This window comes from Myiozetetes cayanensis, unplaced genomic scaffold (genome assembly GCF_022539395.1).
Source record: "Myiozetetes cayanensis isolate MyiCay16 unplaced genomic scaffold, myiCay2020 scf2-11, whole genome shotgun sequence".
NCBI lineage: Eukaryota > Metazoa > Chordata > Aves > Passeriformes > Tyrannidae > Myiozetetes > Myiozetetes cayanensis.
Window position 1 is genome coordinate 21,368,527 of NW_026087411.1, and position 27,846 is coordinate 21,396,372.

The window sequence follows — 27,846 nt, forward strand, 5'->3', positions numbered from 1 at the left end:
GTCTTAGTATCTTAGCATCACAGTCAGCAAGGTCAAGTGAAGTTATCAAGATCTCAACAAGAAGTTTCCCTACTGTCATCATCTCATTGCTGTCCCATTCCTCTGTATTGCCCTTCCTTTTAATTATATCCAAATCCTTCTTCACAAAGACTTCACTTAAGTTTTCTGAAATACAGCTGTTTAAGTGTCAGCATATAATGACAGGTAACTGAACAACTGCTAGCAGGAGGTATTGGAGGAGACACACAGAAGTCACACTTCTCAGCATCAGTATAAATTATTAGACATATAGACAGCAACAGCAGACTGTGTCTCCAGCTACATGAGGAAAGCTATCCCATGCAGTGTCACTCAAAGGAAAATGCTTCCTATTTTAAATATTTTACTTCCAAGGCTTGATCATCAAGCATTTACAAAAATCCATGAGAGCCTCAAAAGATATATTATATTCAAGTGCACATAATTGGTTGCAGAGCCCCTGTCAGATGTTACATTTCCAAATCCCAACCCTGCAAGCAGATATTCACACAGATATTTTAGCATTTTTTTAAGTGCGGAGATAATATCACTCGTTAGAGTCTTGTGGGTAGAAGTACTTCTCTGTGAGGAAAAGCTGTCCAGAATGCTTATTACACAGCAACACCCAGGTTTTATCTTCTTCCTGTATGGACCTCATCTCATGGAACTTCTCTGCATCAGCCTGCTGTTCAGCAGCTGTGACAGTCAATGTCCTGACATGTGTGAGGCCAAAGTATTTAGTGAATCAGGAACCTCTGGGGCAGAAACCATAGTATTTTAGGACTTGTATGTAAATAGCCTTGTATAAAAGAACTCCAGATCAAACTATTGCAATGCAGTCAGAAGCAACCACATGGAATTTTAATCCGGGGGTGGAATAGAGACCAACTTAGGTAGAGTAAATAATCATGAAGCAAGTTTTGATGACACAATAAGCCAATAGCTCAAATTTCTGGTTAAGGTATTGACACATTTTGGAATTCGTTTTAAACATAGTATAGTTGAGTTGCACCAGACACGGGGCTGGCTATAAATGTATTCACTGGAATTTATTGCAGCATGTCTTAAGAAAGCCAACAACACAAAAGCAGCAGGGAAATAAAATTGAAAATCAAAGTAAAGTACAAATGAAGGCAGAACATCCACCACTGACTTGACCAAATCAAGCCAATTAAAATTCTTCTGATTTTCACAGAACTGATTTGATGAGATGGAACCCACAGGACTCTTATAAAACAGAAATATTAATATCAAGCATTTAGAAGTATTGTTAAAACGAGCATCACAGTTAAAAGCACATAAAAATAGCACAGAGGTAAATAACACAACTCCAACTTCCACTTGAGGCCAGAAAAGAATCCATCACATAGGAAACAGATTTTAAATAACTAATTGGATTGTTTTCTGTCAAGGTGTTATTTGATACAAACATACCACCACACTTTTCTGTATGTATTCTGTACAAGATGACTTCTCAGAGAACAGTGAAAGCCCAGTCTTGCACTACTGTATATGTTTAGAAACAGTAACAATAACAGGATTCAAGATGATATAGAGTCAAGACTAATGTGCAAAGCACAACAAGGCTCAGAGGATTAGGCTGTCAGTCTTGCACTTGATCCATTACAAGCAAGAGTTGGCTACACTAAAAGCTCCCCTGCCAGCCTCACAAAGCTACAGCTGGCACAATGTCATGCCCTAGATGTCATGGTTTTGCTTGTTCTGGGAAACTAAGCAGGAATTTTCCCTTCCCCGTGCCCACTGTGAAAGAGGAATGGAAGAAGTATGCCACCTGAATATGGGAGATAAACCAACTCACATCCAGAATCGAGAGGAGAGTCACACTATGAAGATTTTATCATGTAACAGATTTGAGCTGCTAGATCAAGGCAACAAAGGTTTTAAATACTCTCAACAAAGAGATTTACACATAGAAAAAATAGCCAAAGATTCCTATTTAGTCTATCCCTCAATGTGGATAAGGAAAATGCTGCATGATGTTAAGTGGTTCTTTAAAAAAAAAAAAAAAAAAAGAAAAGCAGACTTTCCATAATTCCTGCTACAGGAAAGGTAGGTCACACTTTTTCACCTCAGTTGTGCCCCATGGCCTGGTAAGATAATACTTCAATAACGCACAGTATCAGAACACTATAGAGTCATCACTGCAATTTCCTCCTGAAAAAGAGTTAATCAAATAGATCCATTCATGATGAATAGATGTATAAATGAGAGCTGGAACACTAGTCCCATGCTTGAAAGGAATTAATATTATTGCATATTTTGAAGTTACCACCTAACACCTACAAGAGCAGAGATGCAGCTGAGATGGTAGAAGAGCAATTCAGAGAAAATGGTACATGATAAACATACACATCCTCCCCCTGAAGCCAACATTGCTACTTTATCTGCCCCAGACCCTAAAATGGTGTAGTAGTTCCAGAACTAGACAGAAGCACAAGCACACAAATAGCAAAAGACAAATCACCATAACACTAAATAGGTACCCCGGATGCTTTTTGAAAGTTTTGATTCTCCCAGATCCATTGTTGAAAGAAGTTCTATAGTTAGCAGGAAATCCAGTAATGTTTCCCAGTGTCTCATCTGAGCAATCCCAATTTGAAATTTTAATTTATATTTTTAATAGAAGGAATTGTGCATAGGAATACATTTCAAAATATGAATCAGAAAGCCTCGAATATGCTGCCTTTATAGAAAGGAGTTTATTGGTTTTCCAAGTCCAGAATAAATGAACCCAAGTAAGCACAGCACAGCTTTAGCCTCTTATTCCTAACATGCATAAACGTATTTGGCTTAATTAAAGATATGGGAGAAGAGATGTAACAGAAAAAATGCAAACACTGCAAGGGAGAAGAAATATGTATTTAAGTTTTTCCTTTGGTGTAAATCAGGGTTTTTTTTTTTAATCAACTCTTGTTATCACCTAACATACAAAAGACACATTATACACAGGATTTTTTATGTCCATTTGAAAATGCAATGGGGCTGCTAATTGAAAAATAAAGGCCTTTTTCTTCAGCAGCAGAACAGTACTCCCAGACTGCCATTACAGTAGCCTTTGGCTACAGTTCTGCTGCAGGAACATCTACTGCCCAACCTGTTAACCCAATTATTGATTCTCCACTGAAGTGAGACTAACAGGCCTGTACTTTCCCACGTTATCCTTGCCATTTTTGAAAACTGAGACAACATTTGGCAGCTTCCAGTCAATTGGGACCTCTCTGGATTCCCAAAGCCATTGGGAATAAAACAAAACCAAAACGTAAAATGAGAGAGGTTTCTCAGTGACATCAGCCAACTCTTCAAGTATTCTTGGATGAATCCCATAAGGTCCCATAGATTTTTAGGGATCCAGCTGAAGCAGCACATCCCTCACAACTCCAGGGCCAACTGGGACTTCATCATTCGTGCAGCCATAGTCCCCCATCTCAGGGCACTGGTACCCCCTTAGTCCATCAACAGTGCTGAAGACAGACAAAAAAGGCATTAAGCATTTCTACCTTGTCTACATCCCTGTTTGTGATGTGACTTTCCTCTTCCTGTAATGGGACAATAGAGTTTCTGCATCACCTTTTGCCATTAATGTATTTAGTACATTAGTATTAGTACTGCTGTTGTTACTGTTCATTTTCTTATTTCATTGCTGTTCATAGCAAATTGTTCTTATCTCAACCTGTGATCTTGACCGTTTTGCCTCCAGTTCTCCTCTCTATACTTCCACAGGCTGAGGGGTAAAAGTGAACAAACAACACATAGTATGGGGTATGTCAGGAGGAACACAAAACTGGGAAATATCATTCTCAAAAAATGACACACTGATTACAGACTCTCCCTTTGATGCCAGACTTTCTCCTACATTCGCGATGCCAGACTCCCTCCTTCTTTGATGCCCAAATCCTTCTTTCTGCTATGATGCCAGAATCTTTCTTTGCTCTATAACGTGAGACTACCACCTTCCTCTATGATGCCAAACATCAGTGTGTTATCAACACTCTTCTAGCTGCCAATGCAAAGCACAGCACTGTGAGGGCTACTGTGGGGAAACGAACTCCAGATGAGCCAGACCCAATATATACATGCATACACAGACACATGCCCCTATACATAAAGTATATATGAGTACCTACTGTTGGAGAGACCAAGAGTCCAACTGCACAGTAACTCAAATACAATTTAGGGTAGGTCAAAGAGGTTTTCTTAACCGTGATCATAGTGAACATTCAGAAAGCATCTTCCCCCCTCTGCACATCTGTTCTCTGCCAAGTGACTGCAGACATCTAACTACAAAATATTTCAATGTTAACAGAGGCAGGTTTCCATCCCGTGAGGGATAGATTCCTAAGTACCTTGTTAATTGCCACACTAGTAGGGAATCAAACTATGAATAACATGACAATGCAGAGAGGTGCATTAGAAGCTGCACGTTCAATCTTATACAGACCTGTACACTTACAAACACATCTTTGTGTCAGGCAACAACTACTAAAGTGTAAAGTAATATCAATGTATGACTTAAAAAAAATAAATCAGGATTTACAGTTTTTGCAGTACTGTTTAATAAACAATTACCTAGAAAACTATCTCCCATGTGAGAACAACTCCCAGTGTCCAGTGTGGACACATGGAAGTAGTTATTCTCCAACTAGCAATTTCCCATGTAGAAATGTGAACAGTACTCCTAGAACTTCTAGCAAGAAGCTACTCCTGCCACTTTCTGAAAATCTCAAAGTGATGAGATATCAGGTAAACTACTGCAGTATATTTCTTTAACAATTTACTATGGCAGTTTCCACATTGACATTATCTATGTTCCATTAGACTTTAGAAAAAATATTCCAACTTATTCTCTTTATATTCCAGCTTAAGCCTTTCTCCCCTTCCCCCTCCATTTTTAAATGTGCATCAATAGATTTCGCTCATAAGGCTTATTTATTCAGTGGGCAATTGAGGCTTTGCCCACAAAACAGTTACAGCACATTCAATCTCTACCCATCTACTGTAATGTTGAACCACTCAGAGATACGAAGTAGAGTTTCACATTAGTGGAAACTAAGGGGGGAGGAGGACAGGGGCATCAATTTTGAAGGTCAGTGCTTTCCACCTTTCTAAACTGTGGAGTAGTAGCAACATATCTTAAACTGCAAAATACACTGCTGAGAGGGGGAAAAAAACCCTGGACTATGGTACAATTAGGAAAGAAAAATGCTCCTCAGAAGAAATTCCCAGCTGGCACTAGGGGAACCATGGATGTAAAACCCATGTGTTTGGACACCATCTGCCAAGATATTAAAAATCCAATTCCAGGTACAAAAAGAACCATAACAAACTCAAGAACCTGCCGAGCACAAGGATTGTGAAATCCTAGCTCTAAGAGGCCAGGAAGAAAAGAGTTAACTAGATGAGAAACATGTTTAATGCTACACATGGTCATCCCTATAAATGTCTACATTTCTAAGAAGATAAGCTAGTTTGAACAAGACAGCATATTTGTACTTTTGAGAATCAGTACAATAGTTGGTTTTGAAGTACTTGTACTTATTGGCAGAAATTATTTACTGCATACTTGTCGTGGTTTTGCCCACCAGCCCATCCCTGGGGCTGAGGATGGTTTTGTCCAGGTGATTTCCGGACAAAAAACCAATCAAAAAGTTCAGTGACGCCTTTGCTAATTACATCTTTAAGAAAACGGAAGAGAAGGTTGTTGCGCAGTTGAAATTAGGAGCAGCAGCCATGTAGGAGAGACGCGGTGGGCCCGAGGAGGGCCAAGGCCCCCTCCTCCCCGGCTTGGGCCGGGGGCGGGGGCAGGTGCAGCACTGAAGCCTCCCTTCTCTCTTGTGAGAGAGTGAAGAAAAAAAAAGTTTAAAAGATGAACTGCTTAGACGAGAAACCGCTGTAGAAGAATTCCAGCCATGAGATAACAGAATTTTCAAGGTCAAAGCTGCAGTCGCAGAAGAGAGAAGAAAAATTCGAAGGGGGGAGAACTGCTTTTTCTCCTTTTCGCTCTCCCTCCCTTCAGCAGGGTAAAGACTGAAAAATAAAACCCTGCCACTTGTGAAAATTTGTTGGGGTGAAGAGACCCCCATGCGGCTCACAGAGGAGCTTGTGGATGCACCAGAGATTTGTGACTTTAACAGAGAGAAAGCCTTATGCTGGAGTAAAAGCGGCTCAGATGAGGCAGAGTCCTGTTAAAGACTTTGTGACTCTCGAAGGGGACGATGCTTATGCTGGAGCGAGACGGCTCAGATAAGCTTGGGATCTCAGTGAGAAATCCACGCTACTAATACTGAAAATTTGTGACCCTGAGAAGACCTACGCTGGAACAGAAAACGGTTCGGGTAGGGATATTGGGATCCATGTGTGGGATCCATGCTGCTGGTGCTGGAGATTTGTGATCCTGAGAGAACCTACGCTGGAGCAGAAAAATGGCTCAGGTGGGATATTGGGATCCGAGTAAGGGATCCAGACTAGACCCATGCCGAGAAGTCAATCAAGGACTGTTCTCCCATGGGGAGGGACCTCCATAGGGAAACAGGGGTAAACTCTTAAACCATTATCCCCTGTAACCCTGTGGAAGAAGATCCATAGTAAGCAAGTGTCCCCTTGCAAGCCTATGGAAGGAGACCCTTCAGGACCTGAGTAACCCCCAGCCTTCGGTTTTAGCCAAGGAGGGGGGTAGGCCCAGCCCTGGAAGCTGACATAGAAAAGAAGGAGAAAAAGTTCCAACTGCGACAAAAGTGCTGCAGAGTTACTGGAGAGAGAGAGAGCTGGAATTCTGAGAACAAAAAAAGACTACTTCTCCTCCTTGGACTGATATAAAGGGAGGTGGGGGGAGAAGTATCTTCTGTAAATACATAATACCTTTTACTTAAGTAGAATTGTTGTAAATATAATTCTTTAGTTTTAGTTTGTTAATAATAAATACTCATACTTTTTTTTAATTCAGTCTCTTTTTGTCTGCATAAACCTTCTCTCAACTGATAGTAATTATATGGGGGATATAAAAGTAAATTGAACCAGGACAAAACCACGACAATACTCTTTTTCAGTATAGGATGGAGTCATTATAGAGTAATTATCTTAGTCCAGAAACACATCCAAGCACTTATTCATGGCTGCTCCTGTCCTCTCTCTCATAAAGTTATGTTCCTCAGAGGCAACTCTGCTCTGCACTTCAAACAAACCATCAGTGTAGTGCACCACCAACATTCCTGATTTATACATAATTAAAACTGAGTCCAAGACAGCAAGCAATGGGCTTCAGGAAGCAAACGTGGCCTTAATGCAGAGCTCTCTTCCTCCTATTTGGGATTTAGACAAGATTCTGATAAAAATTTTTCTTGTGAGTGCTAAAATCAGAGGATAAAATGTAAACAGCCAGTTTACAGAAACTGTTACCTCTGAAAGACAGGTAAACAACAGGATGTCTGTTCTGTAAGGAGGCTTCTCTGAGCTGGAGGTTAGCTGCACAGCTGTTTCTAAAGCCAGAATGACTAAGGAAACAAAAAAGAATAAAACTTCAAAGAATAGATAGTCCAAAAGAGCAGCACAATGCCCCTGACTCATGGGACAGAAACAGGTGGGGAGGGGGGAGGAAGGGGAAAAAATACCACACCAAAACCAAACAACAACCCAAACCAAAAAAATACCCCACCAACCACTGTCCAAGCCCTTCCAGTGCCCTGCTGCTCCATGGGGCTGTGCTCATGGACAGACAGCCTGTGACTGAGAAGCTACAGGCCCTTAAACACATCCTTACTGTACAATGTGCAGAGCACAGATGCATTTTTGCTAACAGACCAGAGTAATTCATTTTGTCCCATGCCTTTCTTATGTAGACGTCTGCAGAACAGAGTTTATTCTTCATTCTATTTCTATCCTAAATCTCCAGGAGGGTTTCTGCCCCCTCCCCCACCCCTAGCCTTCTGCAACAGAAATGGCTAAGAAAATAAACCTCTTTCCTTAAACTAGTATTTAAGCAAGTGTTTCAGATGAGAAAGGACTGTGTCCTAGTGGACTCCTGGGCTGTCAATAAGGCTTTTAATTAATCAATCACTAATTCATGTAACCTAAACAATTGATTCAGTATATGGCAGAAGCACTCTCAGATAGAAGAGATAAAACAGTAAGATCAGCTTATTTGCTCATACTCCCCATGCCTGGCAAACCTGCTCTCCATCTCCCAGTGGGTGATATCCTAAGTAATACCTCCATTCTCCTTGAAAAAGAAGTGGGTACTAGGCTTCATACAGAGATAGGCTCAACATTAAATTAGAGCAAGGAATTTGGTGCTAAACTGTTTCATCACTTTGGGTTTTAGCTACAGAACCTCAGCTTTCTGGGCTCAGAGATAAATGGCTTTAAATGTTTCCTCCAAATTCCCTTCCAGGCATACTAGGGCACATTTTGCTGCGGTCACCTCTCTTTTCAGCTATCCCAACCAGAAACTGCATAGACCAGTTGGCTAGGTACAGTCTGCAGCAAATGACCAACATTATCATGTCAGAGCATCTTTTCTCTACTACTTTCATGAGCAAATGAGTGGGTTTTACTCCGAATTGTAGAGGAACAGCCAAGGCCCAGTACAGTGCAGTAAACTGTTTCTCTTTGGAGTAGCCACAATATTATTTTTTATTTCCAAGCATTCTATCACTGCAGCAGGATCCTGCAGTGGTCAGGAGTGAAGTTCCAGACGATTGATGCAGGACTCTTTCATGTTGCTATGAAGCAAGTGCTGATGCTTTTCTGAGCACAGTATCAGAACTATGTCATTCCTGCCTCATCTCAATCTGCAGAAGCAGCAGAATTCAGCAAACACAAGGCAGAAACCTTGAACTCACAGGGTCTTGATGCTAACATATGTGCAAACAAAGCCCCTTGCAATAAGTCATAAATGGGAGAACAGGATGAACACACTCAAACTAGTAAGTTCCAGTGTAGTTTATAAGGTAGTTCTGTGGCTTGAGGAGCCAACTTTGAAGGGCTCTGACACAAAGCTGGAGCATAAGGCAGGAAAGAATCATTTGGAGGAGAGGCACCAATCCACTAGTAGTTGTGAGTAGCCAAAAAAGGGATATTTTGGACTATCAATCCAGTTCAGAGGCCACCTAGTCTGCAAACACATACCTACTTTGCTCTTGTCGAGAGAGCAGGGAAGTCACAAAACTATTTAAATCTCAGTTTGAAAGCCACAGCAGCCCTGCCTCATGACATGTTGCATCTCACCTATGTAACAGAGACACCAAGGTATAATCACATTGTTTCAAATACAAGGCTTAGAAAGTCCATCCCCTTTTGCTGAAGATTCCTCTAGAGGAAAGATGCATCCAGGAATAGCACTAGGATGGGCAGTTTTAGCTGTTGGATAGGGATGACACATTCTAGGACTGGAGCAGCATGGATCTGATCCATTCCTAGGACTGCCAAAACTGCTATTCCTGCCTGACCATGACTGGGAGAGGCTGAGAACTGAGTCTGTAAGAAGTGCTCTGCACAGAGCACTTTGGTTTTGGGATGGATTGAGAGCTGCTGTGATTGAAACTGTTGTGTGGCTTCACACATACAGTTGGTAATGTTTCAATTCATTTTCCAAGTAGTCAAATGTAAATTGTGTCCAGGGCTCTACTGCCATCCTCCCCATGAAGTCAGCAATATTTCCTTGAGCTGGTGAAGGGCAATGAGCATCTTCATAATGCTCTTACTTTTTGCCCTCTGCCTTCACTTCTCTGGACCACTTGGACCTTGCAAAGTTTCCCCCTCTTCTCACTGAGCTCTGTAAGAAACAAATTCCACCAAATTTGGTGGAAAGCCTTCATCTGGCTCATGTAGATTTTAAACAATCCCTTGGCCATTAAATCCATTAAATTGGTGAAAAGGATGGGGTGAGTAGAGTTCAACAATTTTGAAGGGGTGCCATCTCTTCTGCTCTGAGCCCCAAGAAACAGCAAAGTCCCCCAGAAGGCCACTGAGGTTCCTGGGGCCTGGATGTGGTGTTTCTTCAGCACAGGGAAGAGAAGGTTGGATGGGAAGTTGGAGATGAAGCCAGACCCTATACTGTAGTGCACAAAGAACAGCAAAGATAAGAAAAGACAAGAGAGACAGACATTGCCCTGGAGAAGCAGAAAACTGCAGAAAACTACCAGGAAGTACTGGCCTTCAGCATTAAGGCCTTTTCTAGATGCTTCATTAATTCTTTTCAAGACTAGACAATAAAAAAGTATAGGGTTGTCTAGAGAGGTAGTGGATATCCCATCCCTGGAAGTGTTCAAGGCCAGATTGGATGGGGCTTTGAGCAACCTGGTCTCATGAAAGGTATCACGAGATGGCAGGAGGTGGACCGGGTGATCTTTAAAGGTCCCTTCCAACCCAAGCCATTCTATGAGTCTATATAGTAAGACTAACTTCCTTTTTGCCAGAAAGTCTCCCCACGGTACTAGCAGGCTGTAGGAACCAGTGGATGGATGCAAGATAGGGCGCTGTGCTCAGTACACCCTGTGCTTCTTGTACTCACATTCACCACCACTTTCTTGTCTTGTGGCAGGGAGCTGGTAAGACATGTTGCAGAGATGAAGCTTCAACTTGCTTCATGCTACCGCAATAGAAAAAATCCCACTTCCTATGCCAAATCCTGTTTCAAACAGACATGGAAAGTTGGTTGTCTGTGTGTGAGATCCACAAAACTTGGCAAAAGCTACCTTGACTGTTCATCAAGATAGAAGTGGCACAAGGATCAGAGTTAGGGAAGCAATCATCTCTGTGTGGGATCCACAGCCACAAATCCCTTACTCAAGTCAGACCGTCACCTGTAGGAGTATTATTAATATAATAAATAAGAAGTCAGGATGGACTAGAGTGTTGCAGTATATAAAAGAATGCAGAAGTTTTAATGTTGTTAAAGTGAACATGCTTCCAAAATGGTGGTGTAAGTCTTTGTGTAAACCTTTCTCTTTCCCTTACCTGTACCTTTGGAATGTCTAAGAGATAACTGGAAGTTCATCTATTGGTTGTTAACCCTTTCTTGTAATTGGTTGGTTCGTAAGACCTCCTGAACTCCCACTGGTTACATTGTGATTCCCCCAAGAGCTATTTAAACAGTGACCAGAACAATAAATCTCTCTCTGCCTGCTCAACCTGCCAACAGCTCATCTCCCGTGATCCCTGCGGGAACCATGGAGACCACGTGGGGTGGGGGGAGGAGGTGGAGGGCACCTTCCCCTCCAGGACTAGGGGTAAAAGGAAAGCCTCTACACTGGAGTTCCACTCCCTGTCCACCCTCAACGTTCGTCACTAGAGGACACCAATGTGGTGTGTAACAGAACGCTTTATTGAGAGAGAACAAAGGCTAAAGTAGCAGTTTTAAATTGTAACACATCACAACAGGTAACCCTCTCAACCAATCCTGCTAAGGCACTCCACTGCTCATGTGCACCAGGGTCCCGGAGACTTCGTTTCCCAGAATCTCTGCTGGCACTCCTCCTGAAACCCGAAACGCTACAGCCACCCCCATTTATTGGGCATGCAAGAACCATATCTTCTCCCTTTATTTGAGGGAACTGATGCCACATCTCCAGTAGGCTACAGGATGTTACAGCCTTGCAGCTCTTTTCCACTTCCCCAGGGTCTGTTGCACTTTTGTGAAATAGTTGTAGAAATGCTTCTCTAAACTTTCTCTCTCCTGAGAGGTTGTATTCTTGTGTGCTCACAGCAGCAAACAGTAAGAGAACTCCTTCCTCAAAAAAACCCCTTTAAAGTAAATCATGTCTGTAATTAAAGTGTCCAGACAAACACTGTTCTTGATTTAATGAAATACCAATGCCTTCATATTTGCCTGTGTACATAACCTCTGCAGATGCAAACTGTAGCTCTTCTCAGTTGATTGCACACTGCTTGCTGCTTGGCTTTTTCAATCTGGAACTCAGAACAAAGATCATAATTTCAAATGGGAGCAGGTGGCCCTTTTGCAGGGTAGAAAGCATCAGAGGGCTATTGCATATATCTGCCTAGAGTGCTTCCTGCTTTAATCCGTATTGGATTTTTTTTTTCCATGTTTCCTCACTTCTCTTATTAATCCTCAAACTAAAGCATCAGCGATAAAGATTGAACGATCAATATCCTCACACACTTTAGCTAGCACTTCCCTCCATCCAGGAGCCAAGTCCTTGCTGTGCTCACCAAGGATGGGAGACGCAGAGCTTCAATTCTTCTCTCATGGGGAGAGCAAACCCGACTTTGATGCCTGGTGATTGCAGTCCTTTCTTTGCAAGATGGGAGACCTGTGGCCTGTTTCCACACACTCATCCATTCATCAGTAAGCATACTGACAAATGTGACCTAAGGCTTTCCTTTCTCTAGGGAGCACATGAATGATTCAGTTACGTGGTGATTCTGTTGCTATTTGGAGCAACTGGTACTCAAGCATCCTGTAGAAAGAGCTCCTTTTGCCAAGAGAGGGAAAATGAGACTCCTTATGGCTGGGTTCACTTAGAAGTGGAAAACATGCATTCAGAGTCCTCCAGCAGAAAGAAAATTAAATCCCAGGACTGTCTTCTCTGGCTGAATGCTCTACCTGCTATGTACTGCAAGGAAGAAATGAGAGCAGGCAGAAGAATTTCTGGACCATACACACAATCGCCCAAATGCAGTATCTATTTTATTATCATCCACTTATCAAATAAAGCTTTTCTGGTCTTTAGAAAATAGCCAAAATAATCTCTGAACCAAAGGGAAAACATCACTGCAATTATAATGAAGTGTTACCAGCCTAGGTAGTGAAACTACCCAGGTGAAATTAATATCAAATTCCTGGAGGCTGCAATAGAAAAGCACAAACCTTATTGCCAGATAAATGAGGACAAAGGGTCAGCACTGGAAATAGAGTAATTTTTAATACTGAAAAAAAAATCTGCTGTGTTCTCTACAGACATCAGCAGAGGCCTGATCCTGTCAGTTCTGTACTAATTCAGCTGCATCAAGGATCAGTCCTTGTGGCCATTGTCTATACCCTGTAAAGATGCAAACAGAAAGACTTCCAGACTTGCTAACGTATGCAAAAGTAATTGCTTTAGAGACCTCAGATAATGCAAACAAACACATGCCAACTTAATGTCTGCTTTTCTTGTTTGTAAGCACAAAAAAAAATTATCTCAGGGTTTTACATTTAATCATGCTAGGTATGGAGAAGATTTTTAATGAAGTTATAACAGGTAAAACTATGCTTTCAATATTTACAGATCTACAATGCAAGTTCCCTAAATCAGCACACTGGCAACAAACAGACATACCAGCAGCACAGAGGCAACAAATTACCAATATGCTTGTATGAATCTTCACCTTGGCTTTCTAATTTCAGTCAGGTGTTTGGGTGGTTTGGTGGGGCTGGGGTGTTTTTTGTTTGTTTGTTTGTTTGTTTTAAACACTCTTGGGTTTTTTTGTACAGTATATTGATTAAACATATCAAGAAATTAATCTTGTCATTTCATGAATGCTCTTAGGTGAGCTGCAATATAAATTCTTTACAACTAGAGAACAAAAAGATACTTTTATCCCCACAGTATCTACCCAAAAAGTTCTGTTCTAGGGTGAAAGGCTTCAGTGTATAAAGACTGCTTCTTACGGCCCTAACTGCATAGATCAGCTCTGCAAAGTCATTATTTGCCAACCTGTAGCAGGTTGACCCTGGCCAAATTCCAGGGACCCACTAAAAGTCACTCTCTCACTCTCCCTCTGCAACTGGACAGAGAGGAGAGAAAAAAAAAAAACAGCTAAAGGATTCATGAGTAGTGTAGTTGGGTCTCTGCACCCCAGTGGTCCTCCATGGGCTGCAAGGGGACAACCTGCTTCACCATGGTCTTCACCATGGGCTACAGGGGGGCCATAGCTCTCAGTCTTTCCCCAGCTTCCGTGGGGTCCCTCCCACCAGAGACAGTCCTTGATGGACCTCTCCAACATGAGTCCACCGTGCTGGCAGCAGTTATTCCCAATCTGCTGTCCTGTGGGACACTCCTCCATGGGGGTGCAGTCCTTCACAAATGAGCTGTACCGACGTGGGTCCCCCACGGGGCCACGAGTCCTACCTGGGAAAAACCTGTTCCAGCGTGGGATTCCCTCTCCACGGGCCTCCCATGGGATAACAGCCTCCTTCATGCATCCACCCGCTCCAGCATGGGCTCCTCCACGGGCTGCAGGGGTGTCTCTGCACCCCAGTGGTCGTCCATGGGCTACAGGGGCACAGCTGCTCCACCATGGTCTGCACCACGGGCTGCAGAGCCTCAGCTCTGAGTCCTTCCCCTGCTCCTGTGGGGTCCCTCCTTCTGCACTGACTTTTGTGTCTGCATTGTTATCCCGTGTTCTCACTCCGCTCTTCCCTGGCTGGAATTTCTTCTGTGCAATACTCCTCTGTTCTTAACTATGTTATCACAGAGGCGTTACTATCACTCCTGATTGGCTCAGCCTTAGCCAGTGGGAGGAAGTCCATCCTGGAGTTGGCTATCATTGACTCCACAGTACAGGGGAAGCTTCTAGCAGCTTCTAACAAAAGCCACCCCTGTAGCCTCCCTGCTACCAAAACCCAGCCACAGAAACCCACGACACAACCTTTAAAACACATATCTCTTCCAATACAACTTTTGTATAGTGTTTCTATTATTTAATGTCAGCTCATTAAAAGCAATGACTACACTCTCTTATGCTGCACATAAAGCAGCAATCATGAGAAGGCAACATAGGAGAGCCCCTGTGTCCCATGCAACTGGTCTAGAGTAATGATAAAACTGGCAGCTGAGCCCAGCTTCAAAGAAGTGTACCTAAGCTCCTCTTCTGACCTTTTTCTCACTAGGTCATACATAACTAATATCACTCTTGTTCTCCTTTTCCCCACCCCCCCTATCACTTTTGCACAACAGTTAAGAGGCTATTTTAATGTTCAACTTCTCTGCAGCAGCAGTTCCACCTTCTGGTGCCTAGTGAAAGGCAAACCTGCCTCTTGAAATTCCTCTTCCCATACCATGAAGCCACTAATGAGGATTTTCTCTCTTCCCTTTTAAAGAAGACTACCTAGCTGCTTAAATAAAGACTAGAAAAACCTCGTTCTCTGCTGAAGTAATTTAATGGGAGAGGAGGAAAAGAGGGTAATCAAAAGAAAATGATGTGATGGCATGGGCTGTCAGCTCCATGCTTCTAGCATCCTGCACATCTCCAGCTTTACCTGCTCTGCTCTCTATGGCTACTCAGCAACCACTATACCTCAGACACTGTAGTCCATATTGAATATGGCCTCAGATCCTTCAGTACTAAAATGTCCCTTCAGTTCAGCCTGTTCTGCCTCACAAGTAATATTGGCATCTGCATGGACTCAAAGTTACATGTTTTTTCTGAGTATGCTATTCTGAGTTTTGTGTTCGTGTTCTTCCTAACTCTGGGATTTGGTAGGAATCAGGCACCCATCCCATATTCTTTTAATTATGGGTGATTTGAATTGTCTTCAATAAACATAAGCCTTGTTGCATGTTATTGCTCATATATTTCATTGTTACAGCCAAAATAGTGAAAAAACAAAGGTTACCTTGCTGTGATTGTAAGTAGTTGAAGAATGTAATATTAGTGAAAAGGATTTCAACTATGGACATGAACTATAGCAGCCTGTATTTGTGTTGAACAGCCTTGTAGTCCCAACATGGTCTGGAAATTAAACTGCAGGTAAAAAAAAATAAATCTAAAATTAAAAAAAAAATCTAAAATAAAAAATCTAAAATAAATTTAAAAATCTAAAAAAATCTAAAGCCATTTTTGCTATATTAGCAAATTATGTAGTAAGATCAAAGAGCAAACATGAAGGATAACATGGAAAAATAAACTTTCAAACACAAAACAAGCAATGCATGGAGGCTGTGAAAATGCCATGAAAATGCCATGAAGGGAGCTCACATCCTATGCTTTGTCCATGTGCTTATGGTGGGGTTATCAGAATCTCTGTTTCTATCATGCTCCCTGTGAACCACTTTCTTCCCTCCATGGATTATATACTGAGAAATTGAATATTATTTCATATATAAACCTCTTATTTCCTATGTTATGCAATAAAACTCACATCTTTCTTCAAAATAAATTTAAAAAAAGCAAACAAAACCCCACAAAAAAAACCAAACAAAAACTCCACAACAAACAAGAGATACTAGGATTATCTTTGAGAACCACTGAAAGAAATTAAACCAAAACAAAACAAAACAAAACCACCCAAAAAACCCAAACCAAACAAAAAAAAAATCAGGCTGCGGGCAGTGCAAGCACAAAGGCTGAGCAGGAAGAGATGTCTGCTCCAATAGCTCACGCAGTTTCTACAGCCAGAACCCAGCATTGCTGGACTAGGAAACCAGACACAAGGCTGGCAAAGTTAATCTAAATCATTTTTATAACCTTTCACAATATTATTGCCCAGAAATTGTCCTGATAGTTCAGCAATGCGAACAGATATTTGTAGAATAAAAAGAGAGCACATTCCGATATATTTGTGTGATGAGGAACTTCAGTGCAGACGGACAGAGAAAAAGATGGAGAATCCAGGTCTGCCACATAGAAATACTGCAAGCTCTTTCTATAAGATCTAGGAGATAACTTTGCAAGTACCCAAATCAAATAAAGGAGCCAGGAAATATTTCCAAGGGAATGGGATGCAACGCAGAACAAGAAGCTCTTCCAGAGCATGATTTGGCACATCTAAACTGGACTTTTGCTCTGAATTACTTTTTGCAGCAGCCTCTCTCTGCCCTCTTTGGTTCCTCCCTCCCTATTATCTGCAGAGGACAATGTCTGCCTCCCACCTGGGGTATGCAGGATTTGGGCTCAAAAGCCAGCTTCACCCTTGCCTCACAATTCCAGTAACTTGCAAGGCTCCCTTGCATCAAACAACAGATATGACAGATGGGTTGAATGTATAGCATAGTCCCCTTCCCTAAGTGAAACCAGCACATCTAAAATTAATTTGGATATTAAGAGTTTGCATCACTCTTCTTAAAAGAAAAAAATAATTTCAGGCTTCAGTGTGTCTCTAGTTTAAAATATAGTCACCAATTTCCATGGGCATTGAAAGAGAACTAAAATACCTGGAAAAGAAGCATGGATTTACTTTTTTTTAAAAAACAAACGTCTCATGAGGAGGAAGAAGAAAATTTTTTAAATTCTTTTTATTTTACAGAATCTTGGTTCACAGGCAATGAGCAATTCTTTTTCTGCGTTCCATAGGCATGCAGAATACCTGGTAATAAGAACAGACCTAGAAACAAAGGTACTCTGTTACAAACCAGTCCCAGACAAGGAAAGCATCTCTTTAGCGATATATTTCTCCTAGGAGTGAGAGCAACTGTGTCCTCACTTTATGGCAGCACAAGTGATGAAGGAGTGCAAAATCCCATGTGGCACCCTAAGAAATGTGGTCCCTTCCCTTATCCAGTTGCCATGATGTTAGGAGTTACTTCAGGTGTAGGCAATGTCAAGGACAGCTTCGTGCAAACAGTGGACTGGCCTTCCAAAGTAATTCAGATATAAACAAACAGTGGTGACAACCTCCACATCCTTTCTAGCTCTCTCCAAAGCTAAACTATAAAGGTGTTCATCCGAGATCCTGAGTTCAAGATCCAGTCTTGGGCTACTCTTGAAAGAGAAGGAGCAATGTTGAGGCTGCGTCATCCTCAGTATTTCCTCAGGCTCAAAACTCCTGGCAGCTTTCTCCTTACATTTCATTAACCCTACCACACTTGGTGGAGTCTCTCCCTTCACTTCACTGGTCTTGATTGCTTTCCTGGGCTGTAATCCATTTTTCAGGTTTGCCTTTTCCTCCTTTCAGTTGAGAACAGAATGTTTTCTCTGCCTGCCTCAAGTTCCAGAACCAGACCACCTAAAACACACATGAAATGATCCCATTTCATTTACAAATGGTATTTTATACATACTGTCAGGGAAAAAATAGTTTGTAAACACCTTATGTGCTAAAGCTCATGGTCATGCAGCCTAGTATTGAGTGGGGTTAGTGCAAAGGGCTACCAACCATAGCTGGGGACAATGGAAAAGTCGGTGCTCCACGCTGGCAAGAGGGAAGATATGAATGTCCAGTGCAAGTCAAAGGAGAGAGCAGCTGCTTGCAGTAAGATGCAGGAGCACTGATGGATATGGGCTCCTGGGGAAAACCACAAGGACACTCTCACCATGGAAACAGAAGCTGACTGAGTAAACAAGGGTAACTTCACATGGAAATTTGTGCCAGGTGACATAGAAAAGCAGACCATCTCAACTCCTGAAGGACCATTGGAGACAGAATACAGAGGGACAACTTATGATACTATAAAGATCTAACCACTTGGGCATACTCCTTTCCAAAGTCTGCAGCTGAATTTAGGACCACCAAGTCTCTACTTTATTCTGCTGGAAATAAATGAGAAACCTACTGGGAGGAAGGGAGTATGTTTTATCTTCCTTTAGTTGGAGTCAAATAGAGCAATTCAATATCCTGTTTGTTATTCAAACATCTCTTTAGTCACAACATGACCATAGGGGCAAGAACCTCCCAATACAACAGCTTGTACCTTGTTTTGTTTTAGGGATTTTGTATGTCTTGGGGTTTTTTTCAATTTTGGGAAATTCTCTCCAGATCAACAGTCTTAAATGAGCATCTGAGCTGAAGCCCAACATTAAAAGATGATAAAGTGCATACTCATGATGCCACAATTCTTACTATATCAACATCTCTTTTCAACCAAGCTCCTGCATTACTAATGAGTGGCTCCATTCTCTTGCCAACTAGACTTAGAAACTGGTTAATGAATGGGGGAGTAGATTTATGTGAGCCCTGCTTAGGTACCCATGTGACAGAGGAATGGTCAAACACACTTGCTAGGTGCTACATTTTCAGTGTAATTTCTAACTTATAACACTGTTGACATCTAAAGCTCATCACCCTAACATGGCAAAATAATGACGGCCTGTGAGTCTCCTGGACGCAAAACAGGACCATGTTGTTTCAATGAAGACACATACAATAGCATTTGTGCAACTCTTTCTCTAGCATCTTAGGATAAGATGAAAATTTATTTTCACTAGGGCACAGATATGCAACACAGAAAGGCCTTGAATTACATCTGAATGAGGAAAACAAAAAGGAATATTAAATAAATTACTCATCCATTCAGTAGGACAAACATTTACATTAGAACATGACTAGTACACAAACATTTCATGATGCACATGAAGTCTAAGACAAAGCTTCTTCCCTTTAGTATTCTTGGCTTTGCAATCTCAATATTCTTCTCTGTCTTCTCTCCATTCTCTTTCCTGCCAAACTACTACTCCATCCCATAACAGCAGCCAAAGGGGTATTTGTGATGCACCTTTCTAAGAAACAGAATTAAAATGGAAAAATCCAGCTAGGAATCTGAGTCTTCAAAGGTGTTTCTGTCTTAGATATTTATAATCTAATTCCATAGAGGAGATGTGTTTGTTTTCTATGCAAAGAAATTTATTTCCTGCCAGTCAGAAAAATTTGTTACAAAAGAAAAATTTAATACTCCTCTCCATAAAGAAACAGAAAAGATGTTCCCTACCTGAATGCTAATTTATAGTAAATAACTACCAGTAGGAAAGCTATGCTACTTCAGGGAGCTTTCAGATCTTTCTACTGTTGTAACCCTATATCATATGCGTTTATGAACTGATTACATGACATGCTCATTTGAGGTACTTTCTCCTGCAAGATATTAGGCCAGTGTTATTCAGCATGCATATGGGAAATAAAATTTTGATCTCCAGCTTTCCCTGTGGTTTCACCTACATGGTAGAAAGCAGGAGCAGCACAGACACAAGATGATTTCTTGCAATAGTATGAGATACTCAACAGGCTAACACCTTCTATGCCTTATTCATTATAGCTGCTGAACTGACTAGTCATGGAATAGCAGTGACAGTAAGGCACCAGGACATTAAAACACATAATTTCCACTTGATCAGGAAAAGAACCATTAATGATGAATAAGCTTTGAAGGACCACACAAGACCCTAGAGAAGTAACCAGGAAGGTCCTGGCACAAACAGACAGATGTAGAAAATGAAAGTGATACAAAATATACACTAGCATTCCTCAAATAGATAAGTCTTTCATACCAATGACTGACACCCACCTGGATTAGCAACACTGGGCAATTTAGTGAATTGTCTTGCATCACCTCTATGAAGAAAAGTCTCAGTTTTAACACTGGCCTATTGTAAAATGCCAATATTTGAAAACATATCTAAGAGAGCAGTTTCATGCCTATTTCTTCTTTCGTAATATGTGTTTGGTTGGTTGAATTTTTTTAAGCCATCCCCTACTGACATTTTCCTGTTTAATTGAAGTAGATTGTGAAGAAGGACAGACATTTCCAGTGCAGATCAGTAGAGCACAGAGAAGCTCCAGAACACTCACAACACCTCAGTGAGCAGCTGGTCTGAGCAACCCTGCAATCTCTCAGCTGTCCACCACATACTGCAATGCCACTGCAGCCACTCCCTCTCAAGGCAAGCAGACACACTGGGAGCAGTCCCCCTGGGATGAGACACTGTGCACAAACCTCCTATGACAAAATGTCATCAAGTGAGTTCTGGGCTGGTTGCAGTTAGCACTACTACAAGAGAAAGATAACATCACAAGACAAGGTATTTATCACATTTCAGTGCTAAACAGTGCAAGGTCAGGCTGGAGAGACAGCTATGGTTCCTGGGTCACCAAGATAAGTCAACCAAATAAGTCTTACAGGCTGTGTCCGGCCTGATTTTTTAACACTCAGCCTTTCCCAGGTTCAGGGTCAGCCTAAACTTTAGGCCCATAATTTCAGAGAATGACTGTGCTATACTTCAACAGTGGTATCCTGGGTATTGTGAACTAAAAGAAACAAAGAAACAACAAAAAACCATACCCACATTTCTATAAATCTACAATATACAAAATAAAAAAATCCAAGGACTATTTTTCGTGGATACAATGGTATTGTGTCAGAAAGAAGCAACTACAACACTAATGTGAATGACAACTTGCAAAGGAGCCTTCTGCCACATATATAATGAATGCAGCATTTTGTATTTTTCTGACTTGAAATACCCATCCAGCAAGCACAAAAAACAAAGCCCATGACAAATGCATTTAACGCTCCTGTTTTCTCCAGATACAAGCATTACACTGAACATTCACACAACTCTGTTTGCTCAGGGTGAAAGCAGAAAGCTTTACTCCAAATAGCAATATGTGCTCAAAAATCTCATCTCATTATAAAAAAACCTCATCACATTGATAGAAAACAAGATGTTTTAGGTGACCCAAAAGTAGTTTAAAAAAGTTAAGAAATTAAAAAGCCTGTTTGAATAATAAATTGCCGAACTACAAAGCAGGCATTTGTTGTTTCTCAACTCTTTGTTATCCAAACATACACCCAGGAAATTATCCAGTCCGAAAGGATGCTTGAGACACCACTTTTCAGCAAGAAGTTGTCATGAAGATGGACTGAATAAATACAGGCGCATTGCATGAAAATTAAGGAAGACCCTGGATGACAGTGCTCCTTGCTGCAGAGCTCAGCTGACTCAGGCAAATATGTCAAGTGAAAATACAGCTCTAAGCACTGTGAACAGCACTCCGATGATCAGCCATTGCCAGATACAGTTAGCAAGAGTCTGCAGGCATAAGTAATGACTATCCTAAAATATGTTTATATTTGAAACAGAAGATGGTGGTGGACACACTCAACCTATCAACAAAGTCAGCAAAAGTAAATTATTTATATAAAACTATATTGGTGGGGAGCCCCTGGTGGTCTAGTGGTTAAGGGCACGGCGTTGTCACCGCCGAGGCCCGGGTTCGATTCCCGGTCAGGGACACTCCCCGGGCAGATGGAGCTCGTTAGCCCTGAAAGGCAATCCATCTATGTCCTGAGGACCTCGCTGCCACCATCCAAGCTCGCTTGGCCCCGGCAGATGAACCTTAGGATTAAAGGATGGGCTCAGTTCCACGCACACTGTGTCTCACCTAAAAAATCCAATGTGCAGGCTGGAAGGTGTAAAGACCTTCCCCAGATCTTTGCTCACGAAGACTGGCCATTATTATTATTTATATTGGTGACTGGATGGTTAAAAACATTCTCAGCTGCAGTCTCTGGGCTTCTAGTCTGTTGGATGACAGAGGAAGACAGGATGTCATTTTGGCACTCATAACATCTGGACATGGAACAGGAAACCCTCTCAAGTCAGTTTCTCAAAAAACCTGAGCATTACTCCCTCCAGGGATTAACATCCATATGTTCCTACGTACAGACAAACAAGGCCAGATAAATTTCAAACTAAGGTTTCCATGCACAGCTGGAGATCCCAGACAGGGTTGCACTCGTGTTTCTCATGGCACAGCTCCTGAACAACAGCAAATTTGTGTGACACGCTAAAGGAAACTGGGATTTCTGAAACACACAAGGCAACAGCTGTCAGAGCTACGCACTGAGATTTACTACTGCAAAGCCCATTTCCCCCTGTGTTAAGATACTAAGCATGCTGCTATTTCAAGTAAGTATCAAAAAGATAATACACACAGAACAATTGTATTATTCCTTTCATTTTTATTATGCATTTCTAATAAAAGGAAGATCTATTTGTTACTTAGCTGAGCAAATTCACTGTTATCTTTTTCCTGGGGACTCAAATATATTCAGCAATACAATCTGGTGAAGTAATGTTCCCAAAGTGTGTACGATTTCTAAGAGTAGCAAGGGAGAGAAGAAAAGGAAACAGAGATACTGGGTGAAGAACAGCACAGCAGAGAACCCCAATTAAGATCTCCTTGAAGAGAGAAGGACCAGTTGGTGATTCTGGCACATAGGTGTTGAGGTAACAGCAGGTAACGACCCACTACAACAGATACTTCTCTCCTTAAGAGGCAACTGCCCCCCCCCCGCCCCCGCCCGGTTTGTGTTTTTCCAACACGCAAAGAGCTCCCCCAGGCTGCTGTGGGCTCCGACCAAGCGGCCTCCGGGATGCAGGAGGTACCAGTGCTCCCCACCCCGCCTCAGATGCGATCGGTCCCCATCATGCCCACCTCAGGATACCTTCAGTAGGTGAAACCAACTGCAGCCTTTTTGGAACACCTGGCAGTATGCGGGGGGAAAGAGGGGAAAGAAAACGCCGTCAGCCCTTTAATGCTCGTTGTTTGCTGTGTGCATACAACCAGCTGATAAGTTTAATTCCACTTATCTACATCAGGTTTCTTTAAATCTGCCAGGCGTCTCCTCCTCCTCCCAGCCTCATCGTTTTCTCTCTCTTTCTCCTTCTTGGGTGTTCACCATTTCTGTTTTTCAGTCCCAATTTCCCATCACACTACGTTACCTCTTCAGCTCTCCCCAACCCCATCCCTTTCTCCCTGTTGGATGTCATGTTTTTCAAGAGAAAATAATGAGTCATTCAGACAAAATCTATATATCTGTTGGAGCCCCTGGTGGTCTAGTGGTTAAGGGCGCGGCGCTGTCACTGCCAAGGCCCGGGTTCGATTCCCGGTCAGGGACACTCCCCGGGCTGATGGAGCTCGTTAACCCTGTAAAAAGGCAATCCATCTATGTCCTAAGGACCTCGCTGCCACCGTCCAAGCTCGCTTGGCCCCGGCAGATGAACCTTAGGATTAAAGGGTGGGCTCAGTTCCGCACACACTGTGTCTTACCTTAAAAAAATCCAATGCGCAGGCTGGAAGGTGTAAAGACCTTCCCCAGATCTTCGCTTGCAAAGACTGGCCATTATTATTATACATCTGTTAGACTAAACAAATACTAGGCTGCGTTTGTGTAAAGAGGATGTCAACATATACTGAATTTTCTGCCTCTTTAATATGATATCCTAGGCAACCTGAATTTTCATGTTAGAGATAAGACTATCTGAGCTTTTCTTCTTTTAATATAAAGATTAACCTTTGCACATCATCTGTGCATCATCTGAGAATTTCAGAAAGCTCATAACCTGATTACACCTAAATTCCATGTATTATTAATTTGTCTGCAAGAAAGATCAGATTTAATTACATTTGAGGGACATCTTGTATAGAATTAAATGTTGCAATCCTCACTTGCCTACCCAGCCCACAACTACACTGGGCTTTAAATGTACATACATATGCGTGGCATTAGTTCAGAAGATGCATGAAGGAAAATTAAAAATATACCAATACCTCCATACATCTAAACAATAGATCTGTCTACTCAAGTTGTTTGTATATTCAATCCAATACAATTTTATCTCCATTATTACAAAATGAAAACAACAATAAATTAATACTAAGTTATCCAGAATGTGGCCAAGAGTCATATAAAGCATTTATGTACTCTTAAGGTCAATTTCTTAAACAGCTATAGGCTGATGTCAGCCATCCAAAAATCTGTATAAATCACAAAGTAACAGTCTCTTACCATATTTGGCATACCTTAGATCAACTTCAAAAGAGAGACTTTGATTGTAATCAATATTATAATCTGCAAAAGCACTTTACAGAACACTTTTATGCTGAAACACTGATGAAAAGCATCTTACAAGAGCTGTAATAATAATAATAATAATAATAATAATGTTTCCACCATTTCAAGAAACCCATTGTCAAAACCTAAGATACACTTCAGTTTTTTACCCCACCAAAAGTATTTATTTTAAGGACGTTCACACCACTGCATTGATCTAATTTCATACACATGTATAACCTAGAAGATTTCCGTGTATCCATTCCCTAGTAAAACTAGAGGCGTATCACAGTTCAGTGGTCCCACCATTTCTCTGTATTGAGGGCTTGGATTTAATTTTTGGTTTTATTTTGTTTGGGACTGCTAATATTAATCAAAGTTACTTACTGACAATGAGTGCTCTTGTGTGCAGGCCCTGATGTCCCTTCTGACAGCCAAATGACAGTCACCTTATCTCTTGCCCCCACAGCCAGCTATGCATGCGACCTGGCTTTCTCTACCTAAAAATAAAAGTTGATGACACTGATTTTTTCATACAGTATTACAAGACCTACTGAGAAAAGCCCTATTTAAAAGGCTGCTATTCTTCTCAATTGCTTAGTCGAATTCCAAAGACAAAAAGAGAGGTTGCTTTTTATTTGTATTTCCTGGTGGTTTGATTTTGTTAGGGTTTTCTTGGGGGGTTTGTTTTGGTTTGTTTTTTTAAATGGAATTATGTGTATCTTGTGTATATGTATATACATATGTATATACACATATGTATATACACATATGTATATGTGTGTGTGTATATGTAACTGTCTCTAGATGTTTGCCTTTTCAAAAGAACACAGAAGGAATTTAGAGAGCAAGATAAGCACACAATTTCTCCAAACATCACCACAGCCTGCATCTGTCTTATTCCAACCTTACAACCGGACTTTCAAAAATTTATTTGACTAAGAAACAAACATAACATTCAGTGACATATACAGGATAAGTCTTTCCAAACCCCTGCATAAGACAGGCAATTCCATGTATGTGAATGAAACAAAACCAGTAGGCCTCAGCTGCAGATTTCTCCGTGCCTTTCAGTTGTTTGTATGTGGCGCTCACACATGTCACTAGATAAAACACAGGTAATAGCACTTTGAACTGGGTTTTGAACTGACTCAATGTTTAATAACAAAAACCCCCCACAGAAATCAAGAAAACCCTTGGCTGCCCAAAACACGATAAAATGTTTAACATTTCATTAGTCTCTCCCCATCACTACTGGGGAAAAAAGACCACGTGACAGGAAATGGTATTAGACATGGGTCAATACTATCAAAAAAAAAAAAAATCAGACTGAATCCCCTGGAGACTGCAGGGTGGGATCTCACATTCAATAACTATATATAGCAAAGGCTCTTCTCTTATTTATGTGCCTAGGACAAAATATTTTCCAACTCAGTAGCCTAAATCTAACCTCAGTTTTTAAATTGGACAGTTTTTCAGGACAAAGTGAGTGCCACAGAGCAATTTTATCAGCGTTTGCTTAGAGTGTCTTCACAAATCTCAGCAAAAGTAAGCCAGAAGCCCTGTATTTTCCTCGCTTTCTCTGCATGTGGAGACTAGGAGACCACAGCAGCTTAAGGCATTTTGTTCCTAACATGGCATATGTTTGCCACAGTAGCCTGAAGAGATGCCTACACTTGAGATGAAGCTTGGTTTATGCTACAGCTGGTGTCTTATAGAGGGCAGAGATAAACTATTCAGCATTCCCTGCCCAAGGCTTCACACAGGGAGCAGTCCTTACAGGAGTAACCATTAGTTTCAGTTACTACTTAGCAGTTGAATATCAGCATCCCACTTACAGCATGCTCTTTTTCAGCTGCTGAGCAGCCACACGTGCTCACAGAGCCAACAGCTCTGAAAACGAGTGTGTAATTCTGCCTTTAGGAGGCCTCTGAATGCAACTGCCGTAACCAGTATGAATACATACAAATAAGCTGTTGTGGGTCTATCCCAGGTTACAGTATATAGTTTAAATATGTAGGGCTTTAAAACTAAAACAGGCCCTGAAAATTGCTTTCCTTCTCCTATCTAGCATCTTTTTATACCCACAATGCATCACATGTAAAGCAATTTGCAAGTCTACCCTGATCGTTTTTTCCTACGCGATACCTTCTTGCGGTTTGTTTCCCATTGCAAGGCAACTAAATGGCTAACACTATATTTTAATACTTTAATATACAACACTATTGTTTAATGAAATATTATTGAGTCCTCAGTAAATCCTTATATAATTGCTGTAGGTTTCTAAACTGCCTGTTTACTTCAAAAGTGCTATGCTGCATAAATTTAGGGTTTCTGCATAATTTTCTGATATGAACTCCCTGCCTACAATAAATAAAAAGACTTCTTGGATAATTGTCTTCACATAGCAGCATTCTGAACACAGGGGTCTTTGAGCCCAAAGTCTTGCAGCAATTCATAAAAGAATTTAAGGATGTGCAAAGGTTAACCTGACTCCTGCAGTACCCCAATAAATGTTATGAACCTTCCTTTCAGAAATCAGGACACTGTATTATATAAACATGCTCTTTCAGAAGCCACAGTTCCAATCACACAGCACCTACAGGATGGACAAGGGATCAGAGCCAGCCAGCACAGGTTTAGGAAGGGCAGATTCTGTCTGACCAACACGATCTCCTTTTATGATCAGATGATCCGCCTGGTGGATGAGGGGAAGGCTGTGGATGTGTCTACCTGGACTTCAGCAAAGCCTTTGACACCATCTCCCACAGCATATTCCTGGAAAAGCTGGCAGCCCATGGCTTGGACAGGAGCACTCTGTGCTGGGTTAGGAACTGGCTGGAGGACTGGGCCAGAGAGTGCTGGTGAACAGGGCTGCATCCAGCTGGTGGCCGGTCACCAGTGGTGTCCCCCAGGGATCAGTGTTAGGCCCAGTCCTGTTTAATATCTTTACTGATGATTTAGATGGAGGGATTGAGTCCACCATTATCAAATTTGCAGATGACACCGAGCTGGGGGCGAGTGTTGATCAGCTGGAAGGCAGGAGGTCTCTGCAGAGGGACCTGGACAGACTGGAGAGTTGGGCTGATTCCAATGGAATGAAGTTCAACAAGGCCAAGTGCCGGGTCCTGTACTTTGGCCACAACAACCCCCTGCAGCGCTACAGGCTGGGGACAGTGGCTGGAGAGCAGCCAGGTGGAAAGGGATCTGGGGGTGCTGATTGACAGGAGGCTGAACATGAGCCAGCAGTGTGCCCAGGCGGCCAAGAAGGCCAATGGCATCCTGGCCTGCATCAAGAACAGTGTGGCCAGCAGGAGCAGGG